Source organism: Manis javanica, chromosome 17, assembly GCF_040802235.1.
Source record: "Manis javanica isolate MJ-LG chromosome 17, MJ_LKY, whole genome shotgun sequence".
NCBI lineage: Eukaryota > Metazoa > Chordata > Mammalia > Pholidota > Manidae > Manis > Manis javanica.
In genome coordinates, this window is record NC_133172.1 from 38,017,837 (window position 1) to 38,030,489 (window position 12,653).

Here is a 12,653-nt window from a genome sequence, read left to right on the forward strand (position 1 = left end):
CACGTGGTGAGAAGCTGCCCACTTCTGAATAAAGCACATGGGGTCCTAGCTATATATGCTCTGGATTACTGAGGCCATTATATTAGTAAGCAAGTGGTAGATCCTCTCCTCACGCCACTCCAACACCAATTACCAGGATAGGTATTTGGAACAGTTGTGTCCACAGGGCTGCTTGAAAGCTGCCTTGGGGGCTGTGCTAGAGGGAACTGTTTCCTGGGCTGCTGGCCATTGTCCTTGTCCACCCCAAGCACCACCATGTTGGCATATGACAGCAGGTGTGGGAGAGTCATGGGCCAATACAGAAGAGATCTGGGGAATCCATGAAGATAGTAATATTTTATTTAAGTTTGATATCCCCAGTCTTACCCACTATCACCCCTGTTTTGTTTTGTTTTTTTGTTTTTAAGAACCAGCAGCCTCATAATCTGGAACTGTTTGAACAAAATATAATAAAATGTTACAGTTGTTAAAACATAATAATAAGTGATCAAAAATTAATTAACCATGACAGTTTTTAAGAAAACTGTCAAATAATTCTTAAAAATTTAGTCTTCATTTTAAAAGCTTTAGCTTAATTCTACTTTGTATTAGATTCGCACAGAGTCTTCTTAGGAAAACAAAAAGGCAAAACATGATTCTTAAAAAACAGGCCGTTTGCATGTGCATACAGTGAGACAACGAATTTGACCGGATCTGTACTGTTGGAACTCAACCAGGAGTTGGGAGGGGTGCAAGTTGTAGCACTCCAAAATCTTATGACTAAAGACTATCTACGGTTAAAAGAACATATGGGATGTGAACAGATCCCAGAAATGGGTTGCTTTAATTTGTCTGATTTTTCTCAGACTGTTCAAGTACAGTAGGACAATATCCATCATATCATAGACAAATTTTCACAAATGCCTAGGGTGCCTAAATGGTTTTCTTGGCTTCACTGGAGATGGATAGTAATTATAGATTTGCTTTGTTTATGTCACCGTATTCCTATTATGTTAATATGTGTGTACAAATTAGTTAGTAGTTTAAAACCTATACATACTTAAGGTACTCTACAAGAAGATATGTCAAAGAAATAATCGGTCCTCCCATGTTTTCTTCCATATGCTACCTCTATAGCTTTTCTTCTTCCTTCCTAATTACAACCCTTAAATAGAATTCGTGCCTCATATCGAATTTACCGAGTATCATCATTCCTCCAGGTGGTAAAGATACCTCGAGACAAGTGCTGGGCATAGAAGCCACAGGGCATAAATCTGCAAAGAAGTAAAAAGCTAACCTTTTCAAACAATATGGCTTCTCTGTCACTTACCAACTTTACATTTCCCTGTATGCCCCCGGAAGATGACTGGTTAGCCAGAGATGGGTAAGATTCCTCAAGGGAGGAACAACCTAAGACAGGCACAGTCACAGGGGGGCCATCAGGTGAGAAATTGGGGATCAACAGAGGTGAGGCTCAGAACCTCATCCCCCCTGCTTTGAGAGAAATCTGCATCCGTGGATGTTTTGCTGCTCTTGTCTAGCTTGGATTAATACTTAGTTCATAGGCTCACACCTGATCATCTGATCATCTACATTTGCCCTCTTACAGCACTAAACTATGTTTTCTACCTTTATCTTGCATCTACCTACCACTTCAGCATTTTATTAAAAATAAAAATAATAATAATAATAAAGGGAGAAATGTGGGATCCACATATAAATCAAGTATAAAAATCAAACGAATATTCATATTTGACCTGATTGTTTATAGTTCATAATGCATGATCAAAACTGAAAGTTTCTGTGATGACTGCCCTTGTACTGTTCACCATGTAAGAATTTATTCACTATGTAAGAATTCGTTCACCATGTAAGAACTTGTTCATTATGCTTCAGAAGATTGGAGACTGACGAGAATTAGACTTGAGATGGATTAATGATTGTACATTGAGCATTGACCCCCCTATACTGAATTTTATTGTTGTTAACAACCATTTGATCAATAAATATGAGAGATGCCCTTTCAAAATAAAATAAAAATAAAAATAAAAATAAAAAAACAGGCCATTTGGACAGGTGTAAATGCTGGACATGCAGGTACCTTCCATTACAGAGTGTAGGCAGATCTAACATGAGATGACTTGGATGACTTGAACTCTCTCATATTACAACTAAGACTTCTCTACCTCTTTTAGCTGATGGGTCATCTTCCTTGTTCCTACTTGGCCCCCACACCCAGGCTGTGGGAAAGAAGCTTCACTCTTGTGTGAAGGGCAAGGTGTTTGTGTGGAGGCAGGCATAGAGGGAAGCCCACTCCGCCTGCCTGCAATTGTGGCTGTCTCTCAGGACAGTGTCCCTCCTCCCCAAGACCTCAGCTTGAGCAATGAGGACAATGAATAGCAACAAGGAAGCCACCCTGGCCATCTCTTTCTTGAATGTCACCAACAATTCTAAATGTAATTGCTTCTAAAAATAGAGCTACACGTATTGAGCCTTGTGCCAACCACTTGATAGCATTATCTTGTTTAATATTCATTTTACATGTGAGTAAACTAAGGTTTAGAGAGTTGGGTGACTTGTCTAAAATCATGCCTTTAGTAAATATAGGCACCCCGATCTGAAAGTAGGTCTGTCATTGAGCTATTGTGTAGTTGCATTTGCAGGCATTAAGCCTTTACATATTAAACCAGACTTGTGGACTGTCTCATCTTGACCACACCTGTATAAAGCAGCAGATGACATCAGACCTCATAGAGAGTGCCTGTGGCAAAACCGCAGAGGAAATATGTAACTAAATGATTTTTGGGTCTCCCAGCCATTAACAAGCAAGTGAAAAACACCCAGACAAGTGGATGGTGATGGCTTCCTCAGTGTTAGGAAGAAATTGAAGAATTAATCAAAGCAAGAGAGAAATGTAGACTAAGAAACAGTTAGGAGCACTGTGAGTGGCTGCATAGCTGTGTGTATGATACGGCTATTTAGGAATTTTGAAGGGCAGTTGTGACTGTTTACGTTTTATATGATAACACAACAGAGGACTCCACAGTACTGTGTCATGGGGATTTTACCTTCCTGCAGTCATCATGTGCTCACCATGAAAGAAACTAGTAAACACCTGTATAAACCATCTATTTCGATGTTTTCGAGTTGAGTGACTTTTGTGAGGGTGAAGGTGGGCAGGGTAGCGTATATTCTAAAAGTTAATCATTTTTTCCCCACAGTGTGCTTCTGATTATTTGGAGGTTAATTTTAACTTAAGTTGTGTCATTTCTCTCCCCTTTCCTAGGGCTTCCTGAAGAATGAGAAGGACAATGCCCTGCTGTCTGCCATTGAAGAGTCCCGGAAAAGGGTAGGAAACAAGTCCAGATGTAGATGTGTACCGTTGTGAGGGCAGCACTGTCTATTGGGGAGTGCGGGTTAGTTCACCAGAGGGAGTTCTGCCGGCACCATGTTTGAAGAAAATACCATGCTTGTAACTCTATGTGTGCTTAGTGACTGGAATGCATCTGAAACACTGGACTGGTCAATTAATTATTAATCTTAAAATGGGAGGGCTAGACAATTCTTTGCTTTCATTGTTATGGTATAAATGGTATTTTGGTTTCTATGAATCAGCAGTTCAGAAAAGCAATTAAGATCATTGGTAATATTCCTCATTTTCTTTTTCTTTTATCACACAATTTGCCTTTCTCTGCTACCTTTCATAATAACAATTTCTTCAAGCTCTTAAAAAAAAAGAAACTAGCTTGGTATGCAAAAGGTTGGCAAATAAGTCAGCCCAAGCAGCCATTATATTTGCAACAATATTTTTGCAGCAAGCATTTCCTCAAGGTACGCAGAGATCATTTACTTTACTAACATGTAAGTTATTTCCATTTGTTTCTGACAAGGATTGAATGATCAAAACCTTTCCAAAACATTCCATTATGGAGTACGAGAGTTTTCGGGCCATTGGGATCTTTTGGCAAGTGAGAAGAAAGATTGGCAATCATGTGGAGCTGGTTCTAAACATCTGAAAATGTACCTTTTCCCAGGAATGCAGCTGGAGGGTTCATGCTAATCTGTCCACAGTGGCTGTCTCTGCAGAGGAAGGGTGAAAGGGGACCTCTGTCTGTGGTTTATGTAACTCTTACACAGGTGAAATAAATTATGTATCATTTATGCAGTTTAAAAAATAATAAAGTAACAAAATGCTGCTTTCAGTTCGTTTGATTAAAATGTTCTCTGCAGGTGGACATGTCTCAGTAGGGCTGATCTGAGTGAGAAAGGGCAGCAAAGGGCTTGCCAACCCTGATTTGTAAGAAAATGTTCCAAAGGCATAATTTAAATGACTGATACGTTCAATTATCAGAGTGAAATTCACTAAAATTTCATCAATTACATTTTTGGCAATAGTACTTACACCTGAAAATAGAGAAATTCACTTGATTCAGATTTGAATATGGTTTTAAAAAGAATTTTTTTAATTCTTTGTTCACACAGTGAGTTACTCACCAACACTGATTCTCCTGCTGTGAAGGGCCAATGAAACTAAATTAGAATTGTTGACTGCTACCAAGCCTTATTAATCCATTTATCCTGTAGAATGTGTTTCTGGAATTGGCAGTCTCCAAACATTGTGCCATACTGAGAATAAATGTGGAGCCAGGCAAAACATTGAAGTGACGTACCACAGTGCAAAAGGTGTGCATATGTGTTTGTGAGGGAGATATTCCCATGTTGGTAGGCAGCCTCGGGGGAGATCTTTCACCTGTCTGGACACCAAAAGACGGCTGATAAGCAAGAATCATTTTCAAACAAAAATGAGCGGCTTCCTGGCATTTTGGTAGTAATTTCATGTTGGAGTGACTTGCCAGTGTCCTGCTGAAATGCCAAGAAAACACGCTACAAAACCATTAATGTGTCCTCTCTTTTCCCAATTGGTGCATCCCAGCAAAAACAACAACATTATTGGAACACATGTAGAGTTTCTAAAAGCCGCAGCAGCTGGATAGTAAGTGGGTGTGAGGTCAAAGCATATTGCCCCCTTCCCTTTATGAAAAGGGGGTTTAAGTGCTCCCCACCTGTTCTTACTTCAGTTGCCCAGTTCTCTCCCTGCCTTCCTTTCTTAACTTTGTTCGAAGACATACATTTCCACACTTAACCTGAAAGATTCTAGTTTAATTTACAATAGTTTCTCCACGACTTTGTCATTTCCTATGGCTTGTTTTGCCTTCCTTTTAATTTTTTAGACCTCATATGCTTTCCAAGGTTGTCCCTTTTCTCTTCTCTCAGGTTTCCTTCCTTCTTGTCCTGCTGTTCCCTACCTGCCGCCTTGCCTCACACCCACATTCTCGTCCTCTTCTCTTAGTTCTTAGTTGAGTAGCTCTGGTGATTCTCTCATTAGCTCTTCTAGTTGGCATTCTTCTTTGCACCTAATTCACTGGTTCTGAAATGGGTCTAAAGGGAATAGGCTGGGATAGGGCAGATGGGTGGCTGATCACCCCTGATTAGCCCCCAAATTGGGCGGGCGGGGCGGCCTCCTCGGGGCGGGGCGCAAAGCCGGGGGCGGGGCCTTTGCGCCCCGACCGCCTCCTCTGCTTCTAAAGCCGGCGCGGGCGCCCAGCTGCAGCACGCGCTCCTCCAGCCCAGGTGTGGCTGCCGCTTTGCCACCTTCTTGGACCTCCCGCCTCAGCTCTCCTCGAAATGGACCCCAACTGCTCCTGCTCCACTGGTAAGAGGCCCCTGGCTTGGAGCCATCCGATGCCCCTTTCCCAGGCACAAGACAGAGCGTCCTTGGGTTAGAGCAGCCAGTATTTGGAGCTGGAGCCGAGGCGGACTCCTGCACTTAGCCGGTCTTGGGCCCTCTCCCTGCTCAAGCAGCTTCATCAGCCGTGAGAGCGTTTGCATCCCCCCCCCAGGCCTCCCATTTCAGTGGAGAGAGGCCGCAGGCCAGAGGCCCAGGACTGTTTTCTTGACATCGCCCAGGTGGTCCATGGGGCTGCTGGTCCACACCCAGGGCTCTGTGCAGGCCTTGGGCTGCCTGTGCTTGGCAGGAGGCTGGGGACATTGCCTCTTCCGGGCCCAGGACATAGGCTCTGACCCTGGCCAGGCCCAGCCTTCCCAATGCGGGTTGGAGCCTGGGACTATTGCCGTGTGATAAACACAAGGGACAGCAAGGCACTGTCTGGGAGAGGGCAGAGAAGATGGGAGGTTAGCAGTCACCCTGTGGTACGGGACAGGAGCTCCCCAGTACTGGGCCCTCCCTGCCCAGAGGGGGCTGCACAGAGTGTTTGCGCACCGACTGCTGAGGCTCCTGTCTCACACTCACTGCTCCCTGCCTGGCCTTCTCTTCCTGGCAGCTTGCTCCTGCACCTGTGCTGGCTCCTGCAAATGCAAAGAGTGTGCATGCACCTCCTGCAAGCAGTGAGTGTCAGGGCTTCTTTGGCGATCTGGGGGCTGTGGCCAAGGCAAGATAGGGCACCCAGAGCTGGCTCTCAAAGTGGGGTTCTGGGAAGCTGGCCTTCCTTTATGCATAGGTCCCACCACTGTCTCTGCCCGATCCTGGGATCCCATGAGACATGGACACCTCTTTCTGTGTGGCCCAAACCTGGAAGGGTCTACCAGTGTGGCCGTGGGACAGCATGTTCTTCTGTACTAAGGGACCAGGGAAAGTGATTTAGACCCCCTGAGTTGTAGATGGCCCTTCATAAAAGGGGCCCCCAAATAATACCTCAGTTCCCTTTCTGGGGCTTGTGACAGTACACATGTAGAAAGTGGTTATATCATGGCCTGACAGGCATGTAGAAACTGCTATGGCTATAACTGACAAGAATGTTGAAAGAGAAATGGTCACGTTCCTTGCTCTGTTCTGGAAGGCAGATCTCCCTCGCCTCTAAGAAGAGAGCCCCTTTGGCGGTGTCCCACGCTTTGGGAGAGCCCTGGAGTGAGGGTGCGTGTGCTGGCCAGCTGTGGGCAGCACTAGAGAGTTTGATGGCAAGAAGCACCGGCTATGCTATCCTGGTCTTGGGCCCTGTCCCTGCTCAAGCAGCCTCGTCAGCCATGAGAGCGTTTCCAGCCCTCCGCCACCCCCCTCCCCAGGCCTCCCCTTTCAGTGGAGAGAGGCCACAGGCCAGAGGCCCAGGACTGTCTTCTCGACATCGCCCACATGGTCCATGGGACTGCTCGTCCACACCCAGAGCTCTGTGCAGGCCTTGGGCTGTCTGTGGTTGGCAGGAGGCTGGGGACATTGCCTCTTCTGGGCTCAGGACATAGGCCCTGAGAACCGGCCTTCCCGATGTGGGTTGGAGCCTGAGACCATTGCCAGGTGGTGAACACAGGGACAGCAAGACTCTGTCCAGCAGAGGGCACAGAAGGTGACATGTTTGCAATTCCCCTGTGGTATGGCACAGGAGCTCCTAGAGCTGGGCTGTCTCTGCACAGAGGCGGCTGCTCAGAGTGTTTGGGCACCAACCGCTGAGCTTCAGCTCCTGCCTCACAGTCACTGCTGCCTGCCTGGCTTTCTCTTCCCGGCAGGTGGCTCCTGCAGCTGTGCTGGCTCCTGCAAATGCACAGTGTAAATGCACCTCCTGCAAGAAGAGTGAGTGTGGGGTCTTCTGAAATCTTAAGAGTTGTGTCAATGGAGAAGTTCAGAACTCAGCATGCCAGAGCAGAGCCATGTTTCAGGTTGTTGGCATCTGCCTCTCAGCTACTGCTTCAGGATTACAGTTGGCAGAATCTTAGAGATGGTTCAGTCCAGGTGCTCATTGTAAATTAGGGAAGCTAAGGTATAAACAGGTTATCACCAGTCTAACAGAAATCTGGTAGAAGTAGTTCTCCAGCCTCAAATGCAGCTTTCCTAATTATCTCAGCTTCAGAAGCAGTTTGTCGATGTGACCTAGTGACCATGTGTGGTTTCCCTAACCTGGTGCAGCCTCTCCTGTAGAGGCAGCCCATACCCCCTCTGGTCCTCTGGGAGGTATTCTGGCAAGGGTTTTTTCCCTGCCTGATCTTGAGGGCTTTCATTATGGGTTGGTGGAAAATTGTCCTTCCATTTCTCCCCTTGGCCCTGTCACTGTGTCTTTAGGCTTTTTCCTGTCCTGTACTCAGATGGCACATGGTGGCTTTTTCCTAGTGTGTAGGATTCAGTTGTCTTGGAACAGAGTAGGCCGTCTTGAACCCAGCGTTCTCCAGGGCATGGGGCAGAGCATGTGCTGGACCTGCTTGGGAAGGGAAGTCCCAGGTAATGTGCTCTGACTTCTCACTCTCCCTTCTTCCCCAGGCTGCTGTTCCTGCTGCCCCGCAGGCTGTGCCAAGTGTGCCCAGGGCTGCATCTGCAAAGGGGTGTCGGGCAAGTGCAGCTGCTGTGCCTGAAGCGGGGGAGAGCCTGCTCCCCATGTGGGCAGAGCAGCATGTAGAAACCTGTATTGTAATAATATTTTAGTACACCACCAACCTGTTTTCTACATTACAGTTTGGATGAAATAGTGGATCATAATAATCGTTGTTGACTATATTTTGGTCCTGTATTCCTTTGTGTGCCTTAGAAATAAGGGTCTTCATGCCCTCAGGGCTGGGGTCGGGTGATTGGACTGGAAGAGTATAGACATCTGGGTTCTGCATACAAATACTAGTCTCTAACAAACCCTTATAAGGGGTGAGAGCATATACAACTTCTCGGGGTCTCCCTTTCATTATCTGGGGATCCCTGCCAAACTTCAGTCCTCAGTGATGTGAGGGTTTAAAAGTATTCAAGAGGGGATGGAGTCCAACACCTCAGCACTACCACCATCTTGTTTGACTTCTGCACAGGGTTTCCTTCTAAAACACTGCTTAAAAACCAGTTTTTATTTTTTAATACAGATTTAAACTTGGGTAAAATAAAATGAATTACTAAGGAAAAATTTTAAAGGATACAATATGTAAAACCTATTTTTCCATTCAACACATTTCATTAACCATGTAAGGAACAAACAGGAAAAATGAAAGAATTACAAACTACACAATTGTTCAACAATGAGCACTGGATAAAATTCACAGTGTGGAGCCCACACATACCAGAGGGAACCACGGGTCTTGCCTCGCCCAGTGCCCCAGACCGGAGCCCACTCTCCCGGGCTCCCTGCTGTGACCAGGCTCAGAAAGTCTGCAAGGTCCTCCTGAGCTCAGACTGAAAGCTGCCCCTCCTTAACCCAGGCCTTGGCAGTTTAAGCAGCCAAGTGACTTGGTATTTTGAGGGACTTGCCCACTATTAACCAGCAAGTGGAAGGGTGGCTGAGCATTAGATCCAGATGAAGTGTTTCGTGTCTGCCTGGCACAGGCTCATGGCAGATTCTGTAGTTTGTAGTGTGTGGTGGTGCTTCTTAGACAGGAGTGACTTGTCACTCATGCCAGTGATTTGTCCCACTGGCTATTTGTGGAAGGAAGTGCTATTTGATGTTAAAGCATAAAGCAAAAAGTCCTGAGTTCCAGTAGTAAGGGCCATTATTGCAGGCAGGTGTCCTGTGGGAAGCTGGGAAGGTGGCTGCGTGTGCAGAGTGAATGGGGTTTGATTTTGGGCAGCCCTGATTCACAGCCCACTGTGCTACCTCCTCCTTGCCCACGTGGGCAAGTAGTTGATATTCGGGGAGACTCTGTTTCCTTATGTGTATAATGGGGATTATATCTCAACGTTGTAGCTTAAATGAGATAATGGCCTGGCTCCTAACTAGGATTTAATAAACAGTGGCCATTATGATCACTATGTCCATACTGACATTCATGGAGACAGGATCCCTTTAGCTTCCAACAAGCTCCTGGAGAAATGCTCACTGGTTTGGAAGTATTTCTGTGGGTTGGAGGCTAAAGATGAGATTCAGTGCCAGGCAGAATGTGGATGATCTGAAATAAGCCCTGGGGACAAGACACGGCCACAGCATTTCGACACGCATAAAAGCCTTTCCCACCCTTCATGTCATTTGAACTTCTCAGGAACCAGTGAGAGTGAACAAGCAGCAGCAGGAGTGCTTCTGCCAACATCCAGAGAGATTAAGCAACCTGCCCAAGGTCACACAGCTTGTAGTCAGAGATCTGAACCTATAATGCAAATGCAGCTGCTCTCACCCTGGGCCACAGCCTGTTGATCGTGATGTCACTGAATGCTAAAATCTGCCTCTCATTATTCAGAGCTGGAAGGCTCCTTTGAGAAAGTCTAGTTGTGCTCCTGCTTTTAGAGATGGGAAAACTGAAGCCCAGAGAGGTCAAACCTATGCAGAAGGATGTGACCACCAGCTCAGTGCTCTTCCCACTGCCGCCTCTGTGCCACATGTTCAGTGTCACTGCTTTCCATGTGTCATCACAGTGTAGGATGGTAGGTGAGGGCAGGGTGCTGCAGACAGCCTGCATGAGTGCAATCCCACCTGTGTCACTTACAGCTGTGTCATGTAAGCTCTCTGTGGCTCAATCTTTTCCACTATAATAAGGGCAAAATAACAGCATCTAGTTCTTAGGATTAAACCATTTAAAATTCATGCAAAGAACTTAGAATAGTGCCTGGTACACAGTAGTGTATAGTATCAGCTATTATTTTATTAATATCATTTATAGCATAGGAGATATCATTCTACTTCCAAAGAAATAAGCCAGGACTGGTTGCTTAGGTGTGTATCTTGTTTTATCTTCATCAGTCACATGCGCACATGACCAGTTGCCCAGAGAGGGTTATTCCTACAAAAGAGGGATCAGCACTAAAGAGAAAAAGCCATGAGTGAGACAGTCTGTGTCCTCGTAGCGGATACAGAAGGATGGCTGCCATTTCTGCTGCCCCCCTCCACTAGTAATTTTACTTCACATTGCCTTATAAACGACATATTTTTTCTTAACTATATATATTTGCAGTACAGAGTCGTTAGCACTATGGAAAATGAGAATTGGTTTGCATCCAGACACAGAAGGCAGACACAAAAGCATGTGTATATTCCTTTCGTATCACTTTCGTCACTCCCAGGATTGAGCCCGATGCAGTAGAGACGGGCTGCAGACATTCCTCTGGGCCAAAGGGAAGTTTTATCATTGACTTTCTCTTTCTTTTGGGATGTGGCTGGAATAAGACCCAGGGCACTGCTTTCCAGCCCTGGGACCCTGGGGTGGTTAGGTAAACTCCTGTGTTGTACACAGGTTTGCCTTTGGGGAACCAGCTCATCAGCCATATTTTCCCTAAAGGTTGTTAGTGTTCACAGAGTGAAAGTGATTCATCAAAGCCTGGCACAGTCTGAATGTTATGTAATTGTCAGGAATACTACAAGGGAAATAATCACCTTTCTGGCTTTGCTATTTAATGCCTATTAATAGGTCTGCCTATCACCTAAAATGATCCCTTCTCTGGTGGATGGGGGGCACTCCATGCTTTGGGAACCTCCACTTGCAGTAGGGTAGACTGGCTGGGCTGCAGAAAGCCCTGGAAGTTTAGGCAAAGGAACACCTAGACAAATGTGCCTATACATCCCTTTTGTCCTGGAGGATGGAAGGAAGGAGGGAAGGGAGGCAAAGGCCTGTGTTCCCCTAGGTACTGTGTACAGGAAAAACGCGGCAGGAGGACTGTAGTGGGGTCCAGGACAGGCAATTCTGGGCGGGGATGGGGAAGGCGAGTGGGGAGTGAAGGTCACCTACCGCTGGTGTTTGCACCCAACTCCCTGGCTCTGGCTAAGCCAGGGTCGTGAGCCCGAGGCTGGGATTGCACACGAGGTGGAATTGCCCACGAATCTGGGATTGCGCAGGAGGCTGGGATTGCACACGGACTCGGAAAAGGACGAACCCGAGACCGACGGTGCGGGGCCGGAGGTGGGTAAGACCTCGAGGACTGAGGCGGTAACATCCCGGACACTCGAGAACACGGGGTGGCTGCCAACGTCGGCAGAACTGAACGGCGGGCAGGGGGGTTGGGACACGGCGTGCGGTCAGCGCACAGCCCCTCCTTGGGAGCAGGCGCCAAAGGGCAGTGGGCGCTGTATGCACAGAGCCCAGGTGTCCTCGGGGACCGTGCGCCCGGCCCGGCAGGGTATTCACAGCCCTGCCAAGGTTGCTGCGGGCCACGCGGCCTCTGCGGGGCGGGGTGCAAGGCCGGAGAGCGAGGTGGGGGGCCTCTACTCCCGGACCGCCTCCACCGCCTATAAAGCGAGCGGGGGCGCTTGCTTGGCAACAGCACGCGTTCCTCCAGCCCAGGTGTGGCTGCTGCTTTGCCACCTGGTTGGACCTCCTGCCTCACCTCAGCTCGCCTCGAAATGGACCCCAACTGCTCCTGCTCCACTGGTAAGAGGCCCCCGGCTCGGAGCCGTACGATGCCCCTTTCCCAGGCGCAGGTCAGTGTACCTGGGTTAGAGGAGAGAATGTTCTGAGCTGGCGCTGAAGCAGACTCCTGGAGTTTGCCCGCGGCTTTCTTCTTAGGCAGCTTCTGAGAACATTTCCAGACCTCCACTTGCGTCTCTTTTAGCGTCGAGGTTCCTGGGACTTGGGCTGTACTTCAAAGGTCACAAGGTTGGTTGGTCAGGAGATGCTGGACTGGGACCCAGAGCTGCTCTGGTAGCAGCTGCCAGGAGCTGTTGGCAGTTGGAGGCATTGCCTTTTCAGGGTTCAGGGCATAAGGCCATGGCCCTCAGCCCTGCTCTGCCTGAGCTGGGTGTGGAGCAAAATCAGGAGGCACCCTATTTTTACCAGCACTA

The 12,653-nt window shown here is 47.4% G+C and overlaps 1 long non-coding RNA gene and 1 pseudogene across 1 annotated transcript; one reads left to right on the plus strand and one right to left on the minus strand.

Moving 5' to 3' along the window:
- LOC140847008 (metallothionein-1E-like) overlaps positions 1–8,473 on the plus strand; it is a 93,537-nt pseudogene extending 85,064 nt beyond the window's left edge.
- Positions 8,474–10,504: 2,031 nt separating this feature from the next.
- On the minus strand, positions 10,505–12,416 carry LOC140847009 (uncharacterized). The gene is made up of 2 exons (XR_012126571.1): positions 12,304–12,416; positions 10,505–10,662 (listed from the first exon to the last, which is right to left on the minus strand). It is a non-coding gene; the product is annotated as an uncharacterized lncRNA (long non-coding RNA).
- Between the last annotated feature and the right edge of the window lie 237 nt (positions 12,417–12,653).